Here is a 20,568-nt window from a genome sequence, read left to right on the forward strand (position 1 = left end):
ATGGCACCCTACCCATAGGGTTAGCTAGGGTGTACTTTAGGGGTGACTTACATGTAGTAAAAGGGGAGTTCTGGGCCTTGCAAGTAAATTTAGATGCCAGGTCCCTGTGGCAGAAAACTGCGCACACAGGCCCTGCGCTAGCAGGCCTGAGACAGGTTTGAAAGTCTACTTCAGTGGGTGGCGCAAGAAGCGCTGCAGGCCCACTAGTAGTATTTAATTTACAGGCCCTGGGTATAGAGATACCACTTGTACAAGGGACTTATAGGTAAATTAAATATGCCAATTAGGTATAAGCCAATCATACCAACTTTAGATGGGAGAGCACCTGCACTTTAGCACTGGTCAGCAGGGATAAAGTGCTCAGAGTCCTAGAGCCAACAGCGAGAGGTCAGAAAAACCAGGAGGAAGGAGGCAAAAAGACTAGGGATGACCATGCGTATGGCCAAAAGTCCAACATGATATAATTGTTGTTATTCCTTCCACAATTCATCAAACATGTACCATCACTCTATTTGTGGGAGTCTTTAAATAATCACTTTGTTTCTCCACAAAGATAGACATTTAATCAATCCATAGCAGATACACTATAGGCATTCCTCGCCCAAATTCCAGCGATCTTCAGATGTATCTTAATCAGCTGCCCTTAATGTTGAATTTTCACGGGTGTTCCAAGCTGCACTTCCCCAGATGCCAATTGTTGACATTGGTTGTTATTGAAGCAGTTTAGTTATTTTTGGAGGATTGAGCAGTGCCTGTGATGCGGATTAGCTCCATCGTAGAAGTCATTCAGGACACTAAATGTGGATAAGATTTACCTATGAGCCATCCTATGTCCCCTTGTGGTTGTTCCATCATGTGTGGCACACTGCTGTTCCATCAGGACAAAGGAATCATGAAAGGATCCTAGAAACATGGCATTCATATGTGACATGTACTGGTCAGCAGAACACACCAATTGTGTGTTCATTGAGTGGAAGTTCTTACTGTACCTGTACACCTGTTAATTCACTTATGGGAGGATGAGGGCTATGTGGGTGCCATCGATGGCAGCTATCACATGGGGAATGATAGCAAAAGCATAAAAGTCAGACTTGATGGCAGGGAGATCAGCCTTTTAGGAAACTTTACATATGTCCGCAGGTGTTGTACAAATGCATCCAGGAATTTGGACTGGATGAGGCTAAACATTGGCTGTGAGAACCCTGCACCCATGTCCACTGTCACCTGAAATGAGCCCATAGTACAGAGAGCACTTCCACTTCAGTAGGGATGGCATACTGATTCCGATTAGCCGGTCTCAGTACAGGATCCAATAATGGATTGCTGTACGATTGAGCCTGTAGGTGACAATGATGTGATGTTCCACCATGGTCTCCAAATCAACAAGAGGTCTGTACACAGAGGAGGCCCTCCCTCCCACATGGATCTGTATCTAGGGGGAGGAGAAAACACATATGAGGGACCCACATACGCATGCAAAACATGTTGTGTAAGAATACCTGCTGCACAATATGTAGGTTACACACACAAGCGATGTATGATGTACAACTTTACGGACATATATGCAGTTATACCTCCGGACTGATGTGAAGAACAGACACTCATGTGGGCAGGCGACTAAGGTTGTTGTCATGGCGTAAGGCGGTGTGTAGCACCGTGCACCCACTCATTGGTTAACATGGTTGTCAATGGGGAACCTGGGCCTATCGTGATCGCCGCCGGCGGTGACGGTGCACACTGCCGCGGAGCATACGACATGTCGTTACCCTAATTTCACTTGACTCCCGGATCTTTTGCATGGAAGTACTCCACTGAGTTTGCTGCTGTGTCCTGACTCTGGTTACCCAGTGGCACGAGTCACAGGGAAAAGGGCCCCGGCCTTCACCACGGAGGAGCTGGAGAATCTGGTGGACGGGGTCCCAACCCTGTATGCGAAGTTATATGGGTAATCAGAGGAGCAGGTGAGTAGGCGGTTGCCTTGCATGGATGTGTATGATGGTGGCGAATGCCTGTATGCATGTTTGGTTGATATATAACTGCATAGGTGGAGAATGTGTGGCAAGTACTGTGAGTGAGGTGGTGAAATGATCTTGTGAAATGTCTGCCCCATAAGGACGTTTAGTCAGCTGAATCATATAGCCATATCCTGAACTCTGTTTTTCTTTTCTGTGTGTCCCATACAGTTCAGCGCCCATCAGAAGAGGGGACTCTGGCAGGCCATCAGCAGGGAGGTACGGGCCCTGGGGGTCTACAACCGGCAGAGCACGCACTGCAGGAAGTGGTGGGAGGACCTGCGGCACTGGGCCAGGAAGACCTGCGAGGCCCAGCCGGGGAAGGCCTCCCAACGACGAAGGGGAGCCCGTCAGACCCTGGCCTCCCTAATGTGCTGCATTCTGGTGGTGGCATATCCAGATTTGGATGGACACTTGAAGGCTACACAGCAGCCACAAGGGATTGAGTACCAACACCGTTTCATGCCTCTTTAATGGATGTCTAGGATGCTGTTGTATGGATGCTGTCTGGTGCTTGGAACTCTGACAGATGTCTACCAGCAGTCATTCCCCCGATGGTACGGAGATGATTTGGGCAGGCCTAACAGTTCCTCAGGTCCTTGTGTCATGTGGGAAATGAGTTGTATGCTGGGGTAGTGGCCACTAGTCACGGGCATAGTCATGATTATAGTTGTAGGTGCTGCGTGTAGGTTTGTAAGCTGGGAGGGAGTGTGTGCACCAAGTATGTACATCCATTCAGGTATTTACAGATTTCTCTCATGTTTTGTCTCCCAACCCATGTGCTCTTGTGTTCTTTGTGTACATCAGCATCATCTGGGGAGGGAGCAGTGGCACCGGCTAGTGGGGATGCAGCAGTCCACGGTTCCAAGGAGGCAGAGTCTACTGACGCCAAGGGTACCAGTGGGTTGGAGGGCGAGGGGGAGGCAGCTACCATTGGCAGTAGTGACTCTGATACCTCCGCCAATAGGAGCATCCTGGTGGTGGCAGACCATAGTGGGTCTACCCATTCTGTGTCATCTTCTGCCAGTCCCCATACCATCTCCGCCCTCCCAGTAGCTCCCCACCCAGTTGCCCGTGCCCGCTCACCCAGAAGGGTGGGCGTCTCCTTTGCCCCAGGCACCTCATCCCCTGCCCCAGTCACCCCTGCTGCCCTCACGGAGGAGGCTATTGACCTGAGGACCATCTCTGTAGGGCAGACAACCATCGTGAATGCTATCTAGGGGCTAGCATCCCAGATGCAGCAATGCAATGCCTACCTGGAAGGCATTCACGGTGCCATGTCTGGCCTACAGAGATCTTTTCAGGCTCTGGCCTCCTCTTTGACAGCAGCCAGTGTCCCTGTTCTTTCCGTCCCCCCTCCAACCACCTCTACCCCTTCCAGCACCGCACTCCCTTCACCCATCCCAAGCACACGTTCAGACAGCCATGCACACACGTCAACACACAAGAAGCACACACAGAAACACAAGCGCCACACTTTCCACCACAAGCATACACACAGCCAACATGCAAAGGCACACACAACAACATCCACTTCCCCCAGTGTGTCCACTTCTCCCGCCTCCCTGTCTGTCACCTCAACATGCACACCCACAAGCACTGCACCCCCAGTCACTGCTGCTGGCCCCATTCTTGCAGTCACCACAACATCAGATATCCAGTCATGAACCCCAGACACCACACCTGCACTCACCACAACGGCATTGACTGTCACATGCAGCACACACATCAGATCTGCAGACACCCAGACAACATCCATTTACACTGGCAGCCTGTCTTGTCCCACTGTGTCCACCCCCCTCCTCCCAAAACACTCAAACGTTCCCACACCTCCACCCAACACACATCCACCACACCTCAGCATACTGTACAGGCACCTGCATCAACGTCTAGCACACCTACACCAGTTACAAGCGCTGCCTTTACCTCCACTACCACACACACCTTCATCCACGTCCATCCAAACTGCCCCTAAAAATCTTTTTCTGGCCCGTGCTGACCTGTTCGAACCCACTGCCCACCCAGTCTCATCCCTAAACGTGCCCACCTCCTTGCCCCGTCCACTTTTCCACGTCAACGTCTGCCCCAGTCCACCCTTCCCATTCCTGTGCCCCTTCCCCAGAGAGGAAGAAGCCCCGTGCTGCCCCGGGTCCATCTGCCATCCCCCAGTCCAAGCCCACTCCCCCACCTTCCAAGAGCAAATCAAAACCCCCTCCAACTCCCAAACGTAAGCCCAAGCCCCCTTCCCGATCTAATTCCCCAACCCTGCCACCAGCTTCCCCTGTTTCCCTGAGGTGCCTGGCTGTTCCATTGGTGTCCATTTATGGTGGAGTACCATGTGCACATGTGGGAGTCAAATTTGGGCCATCATGGACTGGCCAATGGTCTCATTTGGACATTGCATTTTTCTTTAATTATTGAAGTTTGGGTGCCCAGTTTTGCTGTTGGCACAATCTGGAGATGTGTTCATCATGTGTTCATGTGACACGCCTATGCTGGCTGTGTGTGGATTTCACACTGGCTGTTTGGCGGTCACCGGATCGCCATGCCCGCAGTAGCGGTTGCCCCACTGCCGTGCCTGTGGTGCAGACTGCCATATTACAATGACGGTGGTGATCCAACCGCAACAGAGCCAAGTCACCGCCAGTACCACCAGTGTGGTCAGACTGCCACCACCGGTGGTAGCCATCTCCAGGCTGGTGGGGACTAATACTCCACCCACCATATTGTGAGTCAGCAGACCGCCAGGATTTCTAGGGCGGTGCGACTTCCACAAAAAGTCTGGAAGAAACTGCTAGTATAAATGGAGACACTCACCTCCAGGTACACAGATGCATCTGTGATTGACATGGAACGAGAACTGCAAGTCTTCCCACCGCAGTATCTCACCATACACCACCAAAACCAGCGAAGACGACGAAGACAACAACTGTAAGTACACTCACACACAACATACATGCCTGGCACAGACAGCGACAGCAAGACACATGCAAACAAACGCCCGTACCAACACACATACACATCTTCAGACACACACGCACAGACAAACTACACAAACACATGCACAAACTAAACACACCATGGCCAACAAAGAGGTGCCATTCACACCGCACACCACACACATATCACTGCCACTGTCAAACACAGCCATACACAACAACCTGCAATCACACAACAACATCACACACACACAAATGAATAGTCAGAAAAGCACATCGAACACCTCCACCCGACAACACATACTGCAGCAATATGTAGCAACAGCACACAATCACTTAAATAGTACAGACATCCAATCAAGACCTCAGGGGACATGCCACCTGCAACCAACATACAAAGGACATCACAGCTACATCACTATACACACAAACGCACTCAACATTACCAAACAATGCCACACATAACCATAACACATCACAATAAGCACATGGCACAATTAATCAACCCATTGTATGCAGCAACATAGATACATCCCATACACATCCAACACATACATCACGGTACACAGCTACAACACAACCATTTTGAAGGAAATCCAGGACAATTGCTCAAACCTGAAATACACACCTATGGGGGCAGATGTATTAAAATTATTAAAAATATAAAAGCTATATACAGATGCGTCCTACTGGCCAGTCCAAATGTCTGATATACCCCAGGAACTTTGGGTCAAGTCACATGCCCTAACTTGACTCCTGACTGCAAATTGGCCTCCACATGGCAGGGGCATCAATGGGGCAGGCAGGTACCTCAGAGGTGGGGGGCAGAAGTGGTGGCTTGGGTTTGGAAGGGGGATCTTTGGGTTTATGTTTGGGAGGGGGGATGGTGTAGGTTTTGATTTAAATGGGGGCAGGCGGGTTGGATTTTGGGGTAGGAGTAGGGACCTTGGGCTTTTGGAGGCGGTGGTTTCTTTGCAGGGGGAAGGGCATGGGAGGACTGGGAGGTAGAAGGCCTGGGTTGAGGCAGGGAGACATACACTTAGGTGCATCAGGGGGAGGGACAGGAACAGGGAATAGGTCAAGACTGGCAAGGAAAACTTTTTTAGGTACACGGGTCATGGGTAAAAGGTTTAGGAGTGGAGGTAGAGGGAGTCGTAGTAGGAGGTATTGGTGTGCTGGACATGGATGCAGGTGTATGCAATATGTGCTGTGTGTGGTGGGTGAATATTGGGTGGGTGAGTGAGGGTGTTTGTTTTTTGGGAGGAGGGGGAAGAGATGCAGGGAGATGTAATGCAAGATGTGTGAGTGTATGTTGGGGTGGTGGCTGCAAGTAAGGTAGATGTGCTGTATGTGGACGTGATGGTTGTCGTGAGTGTAGATGTGGTGTGTGGAGTAGATATCTGTGGGTCTGCTCTTGTGGTGTACGTGGGTATGACAGGACTGGTGGCAGGATCAGGCAGTGTTGGTGTAGTGATGGCAGGTATAAGTGGTGATGTGACTGTGATGGAGGAGTTATAGTACACCTACAGCAGTGTCCTAAACACAGCATGCACAGCACATGCACATACAGAGTCCACAATGTACCATCATCAATCATACAACTCAACCCCAGCAGTCAATCATGCCATGTCTATAGTCACACACCCTCACCGTCAAACACCACCCTAGCTGATAAGTATGCAACATTGGACTGTTTATCTGGAGCCACATACCTCTGTCCTTACAGGGGTAGGAGCCCTTCCACCAGTTTCTCCAGCTATTCCGTGGTGAAGACTAGGACCATATATCCTGTAGGACATGCAATTGTGGCTTCTAGATACAAAACACAGCAGCTCTTGCAGTGGAGGTCTTGCTTGCCCGAGTGTCAGAAGTCGAGCAACTGGGCTATAGAAAATGGTGGTCACAGCAGCCACGGTCATGTCCATCACCGCCAGTGGTGATCATCATTGGCCCAGTTTTCCATGGAGATCAATGTTAACCAATGAGGAGTTGCATGGCAGTTCTAACTGCATACCGCCATGATGACTTACGCCGGAGGAATGAGATCGCTTCCATTTGTCCTCTGCATGCAGGACAGGCGGCTATCATTTTATATATTTTATACATTTCAATGTCATCCTAGTGTGTCATGGCAGGAAGTTAACTAGTAGTTGCTGGATGAACGATATCAACACATGTGAACTTACTAGAGATGTGAGTGTCACCTGCCAAAATGTCTGATGTATAATTGTTTCAATGTGTGGATGTTTGATAACTGTATTTGTTTACTATGTCTGACTTCCCTCACTGTACAGACTCCTTGTGACAAGTATAGCAATGGAATTGACAGCCAGGATGTCGAGCTGTATAGTTTGTTATTTACTGGTTCCCTGAGTCAGGTATCAAATACTTTACATGACTTGTCCTGTTTACCACTTCCATGGTGTACTTTAGTAATGACAGTGTGAGATATGTCCTGATATGTGTTCTGTCCTATACCTAGATACCGTCCAATGGGGAGATTGAGAAATGCACCGGTCTACTGGCCCCTAGTCGAGCTTGCTGCCATGGAAGAAAGACACGTAATACAGACTTATCGTCTGAACCGTCAGACCATCAGGGAACTGTGTACCCAGTTGGAGCCGAATATCTTGCCAGCCATAAGTAATCCACATGCCATCACATCAACAGAACAGGTGTTATCTGTCCTTCATTGCCTCAAGATCTTTTCAGGTGACAATTGCACTGGCTGCAGGAATGTCACAGCCGATGTTCAGGTATGTGTTACAGAATTTACTGGATGCCTTACTCAGGTACTTGAACAGCTTCATCAGGTTTATCTTTATAAAGAATATCACTCTGCTATATATTTTACAAGCAAACACTAATAACAAATAGAGAAGAATAGAAAAAATATATACATTTTATTCCTAATAACATGTACATCAATCGTAGAGAACCTAAAAAAAGTGCTGCTAACACAAAGACATAAAGACAATTAGTTACTTATAACCATTACAAACAGACTCCAGACTAACACACGACAAGACAACACATCAGACAATTCTAATTACCAACATATATATATATATATATATATATATATATATATATATATATATATATATATATATCAATACAAAAGACCATATACATACACATTTCAATAGTTTATCTAATATCCACATAGATGATATATAACCAAAATATATTCACACCTATACAGTTAAGCAATCCTAAATCATTTAATTTTTTATGTTTCTTTGCTTTCTGTTATGTGATATAATTGTTGTTATTCCTTCCACAATTCATCAAACATGTACCATCACTCTATTTGTGGAGGGTCTTTAAATAATCACTTTGTTTCTCCACAAAGATAGACATTTAATCAATCCATAGCAGATACACTATAGGCATTCCTCGCCCAAATTCCAGTGATCTTCAGATGTATCTTAATCAGCTGCCCTTAATATTGAATTTTCACGGGTGTTCCAAGCTGCACTTCCCCAGATGCCAATTGTTGACATTGGTTGCTATTGAAGCAGTTTAGTTTTTTTTGGAGGATTGAGCAGTGCCTGTGATGCGGATTAGCTCCATCGTAGAAGTCATTCAGGATAAGGCCCTCATTACAACTTTGACGGGCGGCGGAGGCCGCCCGCCAAAGTTGCGCCGCAGGAATACCGCACCGCGGTCTGAAGACCGCGGCCGGCATTCTGAGTTTCCCGCTGGGCGGGCGGGCGGCCGCCTTAAGGCCGCCCGCCAGCCCAGCGGGAAACAACCTTCCCACGAGGATGCCGGCTCGGAATCGAGCCGGCGGAGTGGGAAGGTGCGACGGGTGCAGTGGCACCCGTCGCGTATTTCACTGTCTGCAATGCAGACAGTGAAATACAAAGTGGGGCCCTCTTACGGGGGCCCCTGCAGTGCCCATGCCATCGGCATGGGCACTGCAGGGGCCCCCAGGGGCCCCGCGACACCCCCTACCGCCATCCTGTTCCTGGCGGGCGAACCGCCAGGAACAGGATGGCGGTAGGGGGTGTCAGAATCCCCTCGGCGGCGCAGCGAGCTGCGCCGCCTTGGAGGATTCAAAGGGGCAGCGGGAAACTGGCGGGAGACCGCCAGTTTCCCCTTTCTGACCGCGGCCAAACCGCCGCGGTCAGAATGCCCTGCGGGGCACCGCCGGCCTGTCGGCGGTGCCTCCGCGTCCAGCGGCCCTGGCGGTTACAAACCGCCAGGGTCGTAATGAGGGCCTAAATGTGGATAAGATTTACACCTCGAGATATGGCGTGGAGCTAAAGAAAATGAGATATTTCCAGTTTGTTGGTGCATTTCTATATGTGGCCCTGAGGAAGGTGGTTTAAAGGATCAATATACTTAGGGTTCCACCGAAACGTGCGTTGGCAATTATTACTAAGGCTGGCTGAAAGACTTTGGTAATCAGTACTAAGGTTGGCTTAGGGAGTCTTCATCCCAGCTGCATTTTGGAACCCTTAGCATGAAGTTGGGTTGTTCTCATTTAATTTGCATCAATCGTAGAGAACCTAAAAAAAATAGCTGCTAACACAAAGACATAAAGACAATCTAGAATACACCTAGCACCAAGAAAGGTAAAAAAATGGAGGAACACCAATCTCCTCCTTGTAATGTTTAATCAAAGATACAGATTACAACTCATATATAGAAACAGAAAACAATTTTTCTTTTTTGTATTGATATATTGTCTCTTAAGTCAGTCTTCTTTATGGCTATGATAGAACACAAATCCGATCCAAAATCTTGGTTCCGGAGTGAAAGTACTGACGTACGTTTCGGTGAAGAGTGACCTACAAAGGACACCCATCTTCATCACGGCACACAGCTTATTGAAGTATTTACAATGATCCCAAGGGGGGACTATAATAATTCTCAATTCAAATGCCTATTGCAAGCAAAATATTGGAATTAGAATGAATAAAAACTGATATATATTGGCTGAAACACAGAGGACCAAACAAACATAGAAAAGACAACAACGAGAAAAGAAAAAGAATAAAAATAGAAATGAAAGAAAAAGCTGAAAAAAATAAATTAACTAAAATTAAATTAATGGAAGAAGAGAAACAAAAGATTCTACTGGCAAGTCCACATATTGAAGTCTAATTATGTCCTGTTACCGTGATGAGCAAATATCACCAAAGAATTACACTCAAAACACAGGACTTTAAAGTGCAAATGCCAGCAGTATCTGATACTTCCATGATAAGCATGCGTGTGCAAAGTCATGGTAATCAAGAAGCCAACCATGTGGTTGCATATATTTACAATTGTGTTGAAAAAAGCCAAAAGTGCAAAGAAAAAATAAAAGATATGGGCCCTCATTCTGACCCTGGCGGTTCTCTACCGCCAGGGCCAACGGGGGCGGGAGCACCGCCGACAGGCCGGCGGTGCTCCCTTGGTCATTCTGACCGCGGCGCTTTGGCCGCGGTCAGAACGGGAAAACCGGCGGTCTCCCGCCGGTTTTCCACTGACCCTTAGAATCCTCCAAGGCGGCGCAGCTCGCTGCGCCGCCGATTGGATTCTGACCCCCCCTACCGCCATCCTGTTCATGGCGGGAAAGCCGCCATGAACAGGATGGCGGTAGGGGGGGTCGCGGGGCCCCTGGGGGCCCCTGCCGTGCCCATGCTGATGGCATGGGCACGGCAGGGGCCCCCTAACAGGGCCCAACTAGGCTTTTCAGTGTCTGCGATGCAGACACTGAAAAGCGCGACGGGTGCTGCTGCACCCGTCGCACGCCTTCCACTCCGCCGGCTCGATTCCGAGCCGGCTTCCTTGTGGAAGGCGCTTTCCCCGCTGGGCCGGCGGGCGATCTGAATCAGATCGCCCGCCGGCCCAGCGGGAAAGTCAGAATACCCCTCGCGGTCAATTGACCGCGGGGCGGTATTCAGGCGGATTCCGACGGGCGGGCGGCAACCGCCGCCCGCCTAGGTCGGAATGACCACCATGGTGTCCCAAAATGGCTCCCACAGCCTAAAAAATGAATTTCTGGGTTAACATGCATACGGACAGATGGAAATCCCAAGGCAAATGTCGAAGTCTCCTACTTGTAACTAAATGTTGTAGCTCCATAATGGATATAACAAATATTAATTGGGATGTCTGAAGATGGGAGGACTTGAGCTATATACAATAAAAAAAAAAATATAGGACCAAGAAGAGTTATGTATGTTCTCAGCCCCATGCTTACAGAAACTGACAAAATAGTCACAAAAAAATGATATCTCACCTACGCCTCAGTACATTCCCTGTTGTTATTGCTCGGGTCCCACTTGTAATGTTCATAAAAAAATTAACACGTTGAGAAAAAGAGAAATTCAACCGCGAGGGAAAACTGTATTAGCCTCACCTGAAAATACAATAATCACCAAAACATTAAAAACTATTGCACATTGTGATACTTTCAAAAATAAAAAACGCTTAAACAAATAAAAAAAACAACAAAAAACGGAAGGAAGCGGTCAGGAATAAGTCTCTTTCTTTCGCATACCTGTCAAGATGTGTAAATATAGTTGGCCCATTACAAGAATTCCACTGCGTTCGTCTACATCGCGGTATAATTAAAGAAAGCCGAGCCGAAGACTGAACAGCTTTAAGCACATAGCCTGGCTATCAGAGCAGCTGGCACGCTTCCGGAATGCCGTCAAATTAATTGAAAAAGAGGTCGGAGGAGAAATGTCCTACCACGAAGGGAGCTTAAAGGCCACATGACCCCCATCTTTAGAGGATGGCAGTCAAAAGGAATAATAATGGCACCATATCTATTCAAGAAATATTAATTAAGACAATGGAAACTAAAGAATAAAGTGCACAAAATGACAAAATAGGCAGAAAGTGAAAAACCAATATTAAGACTTCATAATAAACTAAAAGAGGAAAAAAAACACGGGCACCCGCTGTTGATGAAAATTTTCCATCCTGAGAGGACAAAGACTCTAAGAGAAAGCATTTTCCCACAGAATCCTCTCATTAAGTCCTCGATTAACAGTATCCAACAAATATATCCAAAAGACCTCTCTTTTCTTTCTCAATTTGTCAAAGTCACCATGGGGCATTGTAATCTTTTCTAAGATGGTCCACTTTAAGTCATCATATTGATGACCCTTCTCCCAATAGTGGTCTACCAATGGAGCTTGAGAGCGATGGTTCTTGATGGCTGATTTATGCTCACTAAATCATTGCCTAAATTGTCTGCCTGTTTCACCCACATATCCAAGTCGGCAGGGCCACACGATTAAATATATAGGGCCTCATTATGACCCTGGCGGGCGGCGGAGGCCGCCCGCCAGGATCCCGCCCTCCAAATTACCGCGCCGCGGTCAAAAGACCGCAGCGGGTATTACGAGTTTTCCCCTGGGCTGGCGGGCGGTTCCAGTTAAACCGCCCACCAGCCCAGGGGAAAACGACCTTCCCACGAGGATGCCGGCTCGTAATCGAGCCGGCGGAGTGGGAAGGTGCGACGGGTGCTACTGCACCCGTCGCGTATTTCACTGTCTGCAAGGCAGACAGTGAAATACATTTTGGGGCCCTTTTACGGGGGCCCCTGCCGTGCCCATGCCATTGGCATGGGCACGGCAGGGGCCCCCAGGGGCCCCGCGACCCCCCCTACCGCCATCCTGTTCATGGCGGCTTTCCCGCCATGAACTGGATGGCGGTAGGGGGGGTCAGAATCCTCATGGCTGCGGAGCGCGCTCCGCAGCCATGGAGGATTCCAATGAGCAGCGGAAAGTCAGCGGGAGACCGCTGACTTTCCGCTTCTGACCGCGGCTGAACCGCCGCGGTCAGAATGCTCATTGGAGCACCGCCAGCCTGTTGGCGGTGCTCCCGTGGTCGGTGGCCCTGGCGGCCACCGGCCGCCAGGGTCAGAATGACCCTCATAATGTTTGCACTTTGACAGTTAGTCATGTTCTTGAGTTTTATCATTTTTTTATTGTATAGTAAAGAGTCAGATACTATGGCATGAGCACAAGCATGACATACACCACAGCGGTGGTTTCCTAAAATGGGATTAGCTCCTGAAATGCTTCTTTGCAAGAATTCACTTCCTTTGTTGGGCCTTACTTGAACAAGCTTGTCCCTGAGGTTAGAGTTTCTTTTATAGGCGAACATTGGTCTCAAAAGAGGAGCATGTTCTTTGTTAGTATTCAAGATGTTCCAGTGTGTGTTAATGACACTTTGGGCCTCATTATGACCCTGGCGGGCGGCGGAGGCCGCCCGCCAGGATCCCGCCCTCCAAATTACCGCGCCGCGGTCAAAAGACCGCAGCGGGTATTACGAGTTTTCCCCTGGGCTGGCGGGCGGTTCCAGTTAAACCGCCCGCCAGCCCAGGGGAAAACGACCTTCCCACGAGGATGCCGGCTCGTAATCGAGCCGGCGGAGTGGGAAGGTGCGACGGGTGCTACTGCACCCGTCGCGTATTTCACTGTCTGCAAGGCAGACAGTGAAATACATTTTGGGGCCCTCTTACGGGGGCCCCTGCCGTGCCCATGCCATTGGCATGGGCACGGCAGGGGCCCCCAGGGGCCCCGCGACCCCCCCTACCGCCATCCTGTTCATGGCGGCTTTCCCGCCATGAACTGGATGGCGGTAGGGGGGGGTCAGAATCCTCATGGCTGCGGAGCGCGCTCCGCAGCCAAGGAGGATTCCAATGAGCAGCGGAAAGTCAGCGGGAGACCGCTGACTTTCCGCTTCTGACCGCGGCTGAACCGCCGCGGTCAGAATGCTCATTGGAGCACCGCCAGCCTGTTGGCGGTGCTCCCGTGGTCGGTGGCCCTGGCGGCCACCGGCCGCCAGGGTCAGAATGACCCTCTTTGTATCTTAATATTGATGTTAGAATGTTTAATAACACACACCATTCTGTTAGATTTTTCTTTTTGATGCGAAACAAAAAGGGCCTCTTGTTGTAATATTTAGCCCTCTTGTATGCATCGCGAACGACCCTATAAGGGTAACCCCGCTGGAGAAAGCTGTCTTTCATAGTAATAGCATTCCTATAATATTCATTTATGGTACTGCAGTTCCTACGGATCCTAAGGAACTGACTAAACAGAATGTTCTGTCCTTGACTGTTCGGAAGGTAACTATTAAAATGAAGGAGAGTATTTCTAGCAGTATGCTTAGTATATAGTGTGACATGAATATGTTGCTCTTTTTCAAATATAAGAATATCAAGAAATTCAATCTTTTTGTTATTGACATGCAGGGTAAATTTGAGGTTGTTGTCACATGCATTGAGCCATTCAATATATTCCTGAAGAAGATCTGCCTCACCTCTCCAAATAAAAAGATGTCATCTATATATCGGCCCCAATGGGAGATGTTTTTAAAAAAAGGAGCCATTTCATTGCATATATGTTTGGTTTTCAAATTGGCCCATATATATATTTGCCACACTGGGAGCACACGCCGCTCCCATGCTGACTCCTTTAATTTGTCTGTATGTAGTTCCATCAAAATCAAAGACATTTTCCTGCAAGACAATCTCTAAACAGTTAAGAACGAAGTCTACAGAAACAGCAGTATTGGTCTCTGTCAGAAGTTTTCTGACTGCTTCATAAGCTTCCTGTTGTGGGATATTTGTTTAGAGTGCTTCCACATCGAGGGTAACTAAAAAGGAACTTTCAGGATTAAAAGCAAGACCCTCAACTCGTGTTTTCATATGGCCAGTGTCTTTGACATATGAGGGAAAATTGGTGATCAACGGTTTAAGAAAAAAGTTGATATATTTGGATAAAGGTTCGGTCGCCGAACCTGTGGTGGACACAATAGGTCTAAGGGGAGGATCATGGACTTGTTTATGGGTTTTAGGTACCCCATATATCACCAGTAATTTAGGCTTGCTCACTGTCAAGAAGTCCGCTTCACATTTGGAGATGCTACCATCTCTAACACCCCGTTCACATATCGCCTGTATTTTATGGCTAATACGCATGTGGGAGTTATCTCTTACCTTTTGATAGTGTTCCGGTATGGCCAACATCGTTTTCATCTTTTGTTTGTAATGTTCCGTATCAATAAGTACAATACCTCCTCCCTTATCACACGGTTTCAATGTAATTTCTTTATTCCGCTGCAAATTCTTCATAGATTCTCTTTGTGTGTAAGTAAGGTTATTTTCAGGAGCTGGAACATATCTAAGAACTTGTTTGATTTTATCATAGATAATTCTTTAAAAAATGGCTACTTCAGGGCCAATTTGAAACAAACTGGGAGTAAATGTCGAACGAGGTTTAAATTTCACTGGACTATAATCATCTGTTACCTCTCTGTTTTGAAAAAACTTAATAAGCCTGATTTTCCGGCAGAAGGCCTGAATATCTTTCATGATTTCGAATTTATCGATTTTCTGACTAGGGACGAAGGAAAGACCCTTACTGAGGAGATCCAAATCTACTTGTTGTAACTGAAAACTGGTAAGGTTAAAGATAGGTAATGACTTATCTACATATAAGTTTTCCAATATTGATGTCTCCGTGTTTGAAGAAACTGATGGGACTTATCTCCCTGATGATAAGCTCTTCCTCTCCGTCTGTTCTGTGATCTTCCCCTGGGGCCATTCCACCTCCCTCGATTGTCTAAAAAATCAGTAGTTCTTATTGCCTTGTCGTGTGAAAGGTCATGTCTGTTGGAACCTCCTTCTCCATCGGATTCAGAGGTATCTGAGAACGTGACTCTCTGCTTTCTATGTAAGGTAGTATTGGTGTTGGAGCTATCATGTGGCTTTTCTGAATAGAAATGTTCTCTCAAATATGGGTAAGCTCTTTCTTGTGAAAAAATACATAAATCCTTTCTGAATTTATCTGTCTTTCTTTTGACAAATATTCCTGTGTGTGTTTCTATTTCCATCTCTTTCTTTTCAAGGCTAGCTTTAGCTTCTTCTAAAGAACATGTTTGTTTGAGTTTAGTTCCAAGCTCTAAGATTTCATTTTCGAGAGAGTTGATCTATACGGTTGATGTACATATTATTAGGAATAAAATGTATATATTTTTTCTATTCTTCTCTATTTGTCATTAGTGTTTGTTTGTAAAATACATGGGAGAGTGATATTCTTTATAAAGATAGATTTGATTGCTTTTTCCTCTCATCAATCCAGGGACCCCTTATTTTGACTTCAGCTTCATCAGGTTTCCACAACGTGCTGATCTGTATACTGGGAGGTCAACCTTTTATGACATTGCACATGTTCCACATATAACAGGGGCCATTGATAGCACCCACATCACTTTAGTTCATCCCAGGGCCAATGACCAAGTCTACAGGAATTGGAAGACTCACTATTCGACCAATGTGCAGGTGGTGTGTCTTCCCGACCAATACATATCTCATGTGACAGCTAAGTATCTGGGATATGTACATGATTCTTATATCTTGAGGAACAGCAGTGTCCCACAAATGATGACGTGACTAAGGAGAGGGAGGGCCTGGTGTACCACTGTCTATGTCTAATGTCTATACTACTTTACTTTACAGTCAGCTCTATGCATCTCAAAGTTCACTAATGATTAGTGCCTTTGTGCACACATGTGACTCCAGATACACCAACCTCCCCTGGTTCCTGACACCAATGAGGTGCCCTAGAAAAGATGTGGAGGACAGTGACAATGAGGCTCATGACTGAATGAGGCATGTGATTGAGTGCACATTTGGGGTACTGAAAGCAAAATCCAGATGCCTATATGTGTCTGGTGGTGCCCTACATTATAGACCACAGAAAGTCTGCCAAATCAATGTAGCATGTTGAAGGCTACACAATCTTGCCCTAAGAAGACACATTCCCCTGTTGGATAAGGAGGAGATAGCAGCTGGACCAGTGGCTTGGGCTGATGACACTGGAAGTGACGAGGAGGCAGATGAGGAGGATGCAGCTGATTCTAGGACTGAGTTGATTTGGCAATTCTTCCACTGAATGCCAAGTAGTTATTGGGAACTCTAACTCTGTCTGCTTAGTAGCATTGCCCCTACTTCTGTTTAGCATCAGGAGATATGAGTGAACTACATCCATTCGTCTCTATTAAGCATTTTGATGGGATGCTGACTTACCATCTGGGGAGGTGCAACTGCTATACTGCCCAAACCATGTGGAACTTTCTGTTGGCATGGTATGACTTCTGCAGAGGGTTCCCCATGCTGCATGGTTTCAAGACTGCAGTTTGAATATGTATGGACTGGCCTAATCCTGTTGAAAGACAGTCCAGCTACCCATCCACACTGTTCGGAAAGCTGATGTCTGATACCTACCTGTTTAAGACATTGCAAGATAAGTTTTCTGTTGGTGATGTTTGCTTTGAGGAATGGTATTATTACTCTGCATGTGTGTGACCTATATGCCTGCCATGTAGATATCTGGTAACCTGCCCACTGCAACATATTGGCTGTGGATTGCATAGTGTCCTGTATGTGTATTGGATGGGCAACAAGGAGACATCTTTGACATTTTACCCTATCTTGTTCTATCTTCAGGTCAGATGTGTGGTTGCACTCTGCTTTCTAACACAATTTATGGCACCCTCGGCATAGGATTACAGTACACAAAGGATGTGATGACCAACCTGCTGGACATTCCTGCCACAACTGTCCATCTGTCTGACATATTGACACCTACATGTGCATTAATATTTACATTTTTTACATTAAAAGGTAATGGTCACAATGATGACACGTACAACACGTGCTGATTTTTTTTTATTGTGATTCAACTTGCATTTTCTGAGGAGTGGGGTCATGGGCTTTGAAAGCATCAGAGTAGGTGGCCCAGCTGTTGGTTTCACAGGTCCAGTCTCCGTGGGCCAAGGGGAAATGGAGTTTTGGCAGTGGACAGTCAACTGGGTGTCTCAGTGGCACACTTTCTGGAGGTGTTTTTGGTCTAGGGCTCAGGTCTTGCAGGATGCCTGGATAGATGGCCTTGTTTGCATGGGGGATCCTCAGCTGCAGCGGCGGGGTGCACATAGCCTGTGGGCCCTCTGGCTGGGCCTCCATTGCAGTAGCTGTGGCAGATGTAGATGGCAAAGGTGTTGATTGGCTACTGGTAGGGACCGGCTGGTGAGTGTTGGACACACACACAATGCTAGTGACTTCTGTAAGCATCCTACAAATGGAGGCTATGGTGGCATTGTGTGCCTGCCACTGCTGCATGGCCTCCTAGTGGCATTCCCTCTTCAGACTCTGGTTCTCCTGCAAGGTTGTCAGTATCTGACCCATTCTGTCCTGGGATTGCTGGTATGCTCCCAGGACTCAGGAGATGGCCTCCTGGCCAGTCGTGTCCCACTGGTACCTCATCCCTTGACCCACAGTTGCCCTCCAACTTCCCCTTGTGCCTGTGATCCTAGCAAGGCGTGCCCACTCCCACTGACACCAGGACCGTCATAGTCTTGGATGTTAGGGGTCGACTCAGGTCCCTGTACAGTGGGGCATACTATAGATTGAAGTGTCCTTGGCACACAGATTTGGGGAGGGGGGTTACCTGTGCTGTAATAGCCACAAAGGTGGGGGACTCAGATATAGGCAGGGTGAGGTTGGTGGTGGTGGACTGACCAGTCATCCTGGATGATCCAGGTGAGGCGTCCTCTTCCAGGCATCTAGAGTTGTAGTCCTCAATTTGGCCTACTTCCAGGGGCTGACTGTCTGTCTCTGGCATCCTCTGCTGGGTGACAGTGGTAGGGATACCTGTGGATAGAGAGAAAGTGTGCTACATTGTTGAAATGTACTTGTTTTTCACATGGTTGTTTGCAAACGTACCCTAGACATGCTTTCCAGTGATGGCAATGACAGCTGATTGACCACTGCCAATGTTTGGGGGCTGATGGATAGTGATGTTGTGTGCTTGTAGTTTAGTTGGTTGAGGTCATCGATGCTGTCATTGCCATGTACTAGAGAGCAGTCCAAGTTTCCTGTAGGTGAAGGGGGTGACATGGTTATATGAGCAGGTGTCCTAATGTGGACCTGAATTAGCAGGTATACTAGGGTGGGAGTGTTGCATTGTGGTAGTTGTAGTACTTGCTACACTCAGAGATATCCGTGCACTTGGTGGGCCTGTGTGGGATTAGTGGTAGTGGGGAGGTGTGGCATGTAAGGGAGGCTATTGGGTTCAGGGTGGATTGGTACAGGTAAAGGTGCTGTGAGGGTGTGTAAGGGTGGTGGGGGTACAAGCAGTGCAGGAGTACAAAATGCCCGGGGAATGTTGACCTATCTGAGTCCAGACCGCCTGGTATTCCAGTCAGGCCCTCTGGTGCAGGATGGACAATACCTTCTCCTGTCACAATATTAACTATGGGGGAGGAGGTGGGGGTCCACCCCAGTCTTGTTGATGGCTATCTGGTATCTTGCCACAATGGACCAGACCTTCCCATGTAGGTCATTCCACCTCTTGCTGACGTCCTCCTGTGTGCATGGATGGTTTCCCATTGAGTTCACCCTGTCAACGATCCTCTGCTATAACTCTGTTTTCCTGGCTATGGATGTATGCTGGACCTGTGTTCCAAACAGTTGTGGCTCCACTCTGATGATTTTGTCTACCATGATGCTGAACTCCTCATCACTGAATCAATTGTGTTTCTGTTGTGACATGGTGGATGTGTTGTGGGAGGTTGTTGGTGAGGTGTGTAATGTGTAGGGGTGTGGGGTGTGCTGTTAGGTGAAGTGGGGTTGTATGGTTCAGTGTGCTTGTGGTTTGTGGTGGTTGTGTGTAGTGGTGACATGTTTGTTGTGTGCAGGGGTGTAGTTGTGTTTTGTGTGCTGTGTGTTAGGCGTGGTGATGCCTATGGTATTCAGGTGCAGTGTCTTCTATTTGTGCATTCTTCCATTTCTCTGTGTAAATTATGGATGAAGGGAGCTGTGGGTATGTGTGGGGGGTTTATAGTGCAGTAATCAGGTGTGTGTGGTGTGTGTATTTGTGTGAGGTGTGCGATATTTGTACTGTCCAATGTGGTGATGTGTTCTGGTGGAGTTGAGTTTTTGACCACAGTGGTACAGACTGGCAATGGATTATTGCTGTGCAAAGACCGTTGTGCTGATTTGTGGGTCATAATTTGGAGGGTGGAATGTTCCCAGCGTGGAGGTGCTGGCGTTGGAACCACCTCTTTCCCACCCTGGATTTTTGACAGATTTTGGGCGGTCTGCAGTTTGTGACTCGTAATACGGCAGTAGTGAGACCGCAGACTTTGGTGGTCTTTTAACCCACGCACAGACGGTTGTCTACTGCTTAGACCACCAAACTCAGAAAGAGCACCTAAATGTCAAGACTCTGACATTTTCAGTCTTTTTGATCTCTCAGAAATGTTTTGCTTCTTAAGTTGTAGCTCTATTTCCAAGTTATTTACTCTTTCTTGTATACCTAACATGTTTCTCATGAGACACTTTGCTATCTGTGGCCTGAAGTTCTTGTTTCATTGTTGTAAGTTCCTTGAGAATTTCTTTGCAATCTTTCTAGGCATACTTAATTAGTATCTGCATCCTTTCGTTCGAGCTGTTTGAGCGGTTGGCGGCCCAGTCTCGGAGCATTTCCGAGTTGGGACACTCATAGGAAGGGGCAATGTGTATACTCAGATCTCTTGGAATATGGCCACATTCTAAGCCTTTTTCTAAAGGCACTGCTTCCCACCACTTAGTTATT

This window comes from Pleurodeles waltl, chromosome 5, assembly GCF_031143425.1.
Source record: "Pleurodeles waltl isolate 20211129_DDA chromosome 5, aPleWal1.hap1.20221129, whole genome shotgun sequence".
Classification (NCBI taxonomy): Eukaryota; Metazoa; Chordata; class Amphibia; order Caudata; family Salamandridae; genus Pleurodeles; species Pleurodeles waltl.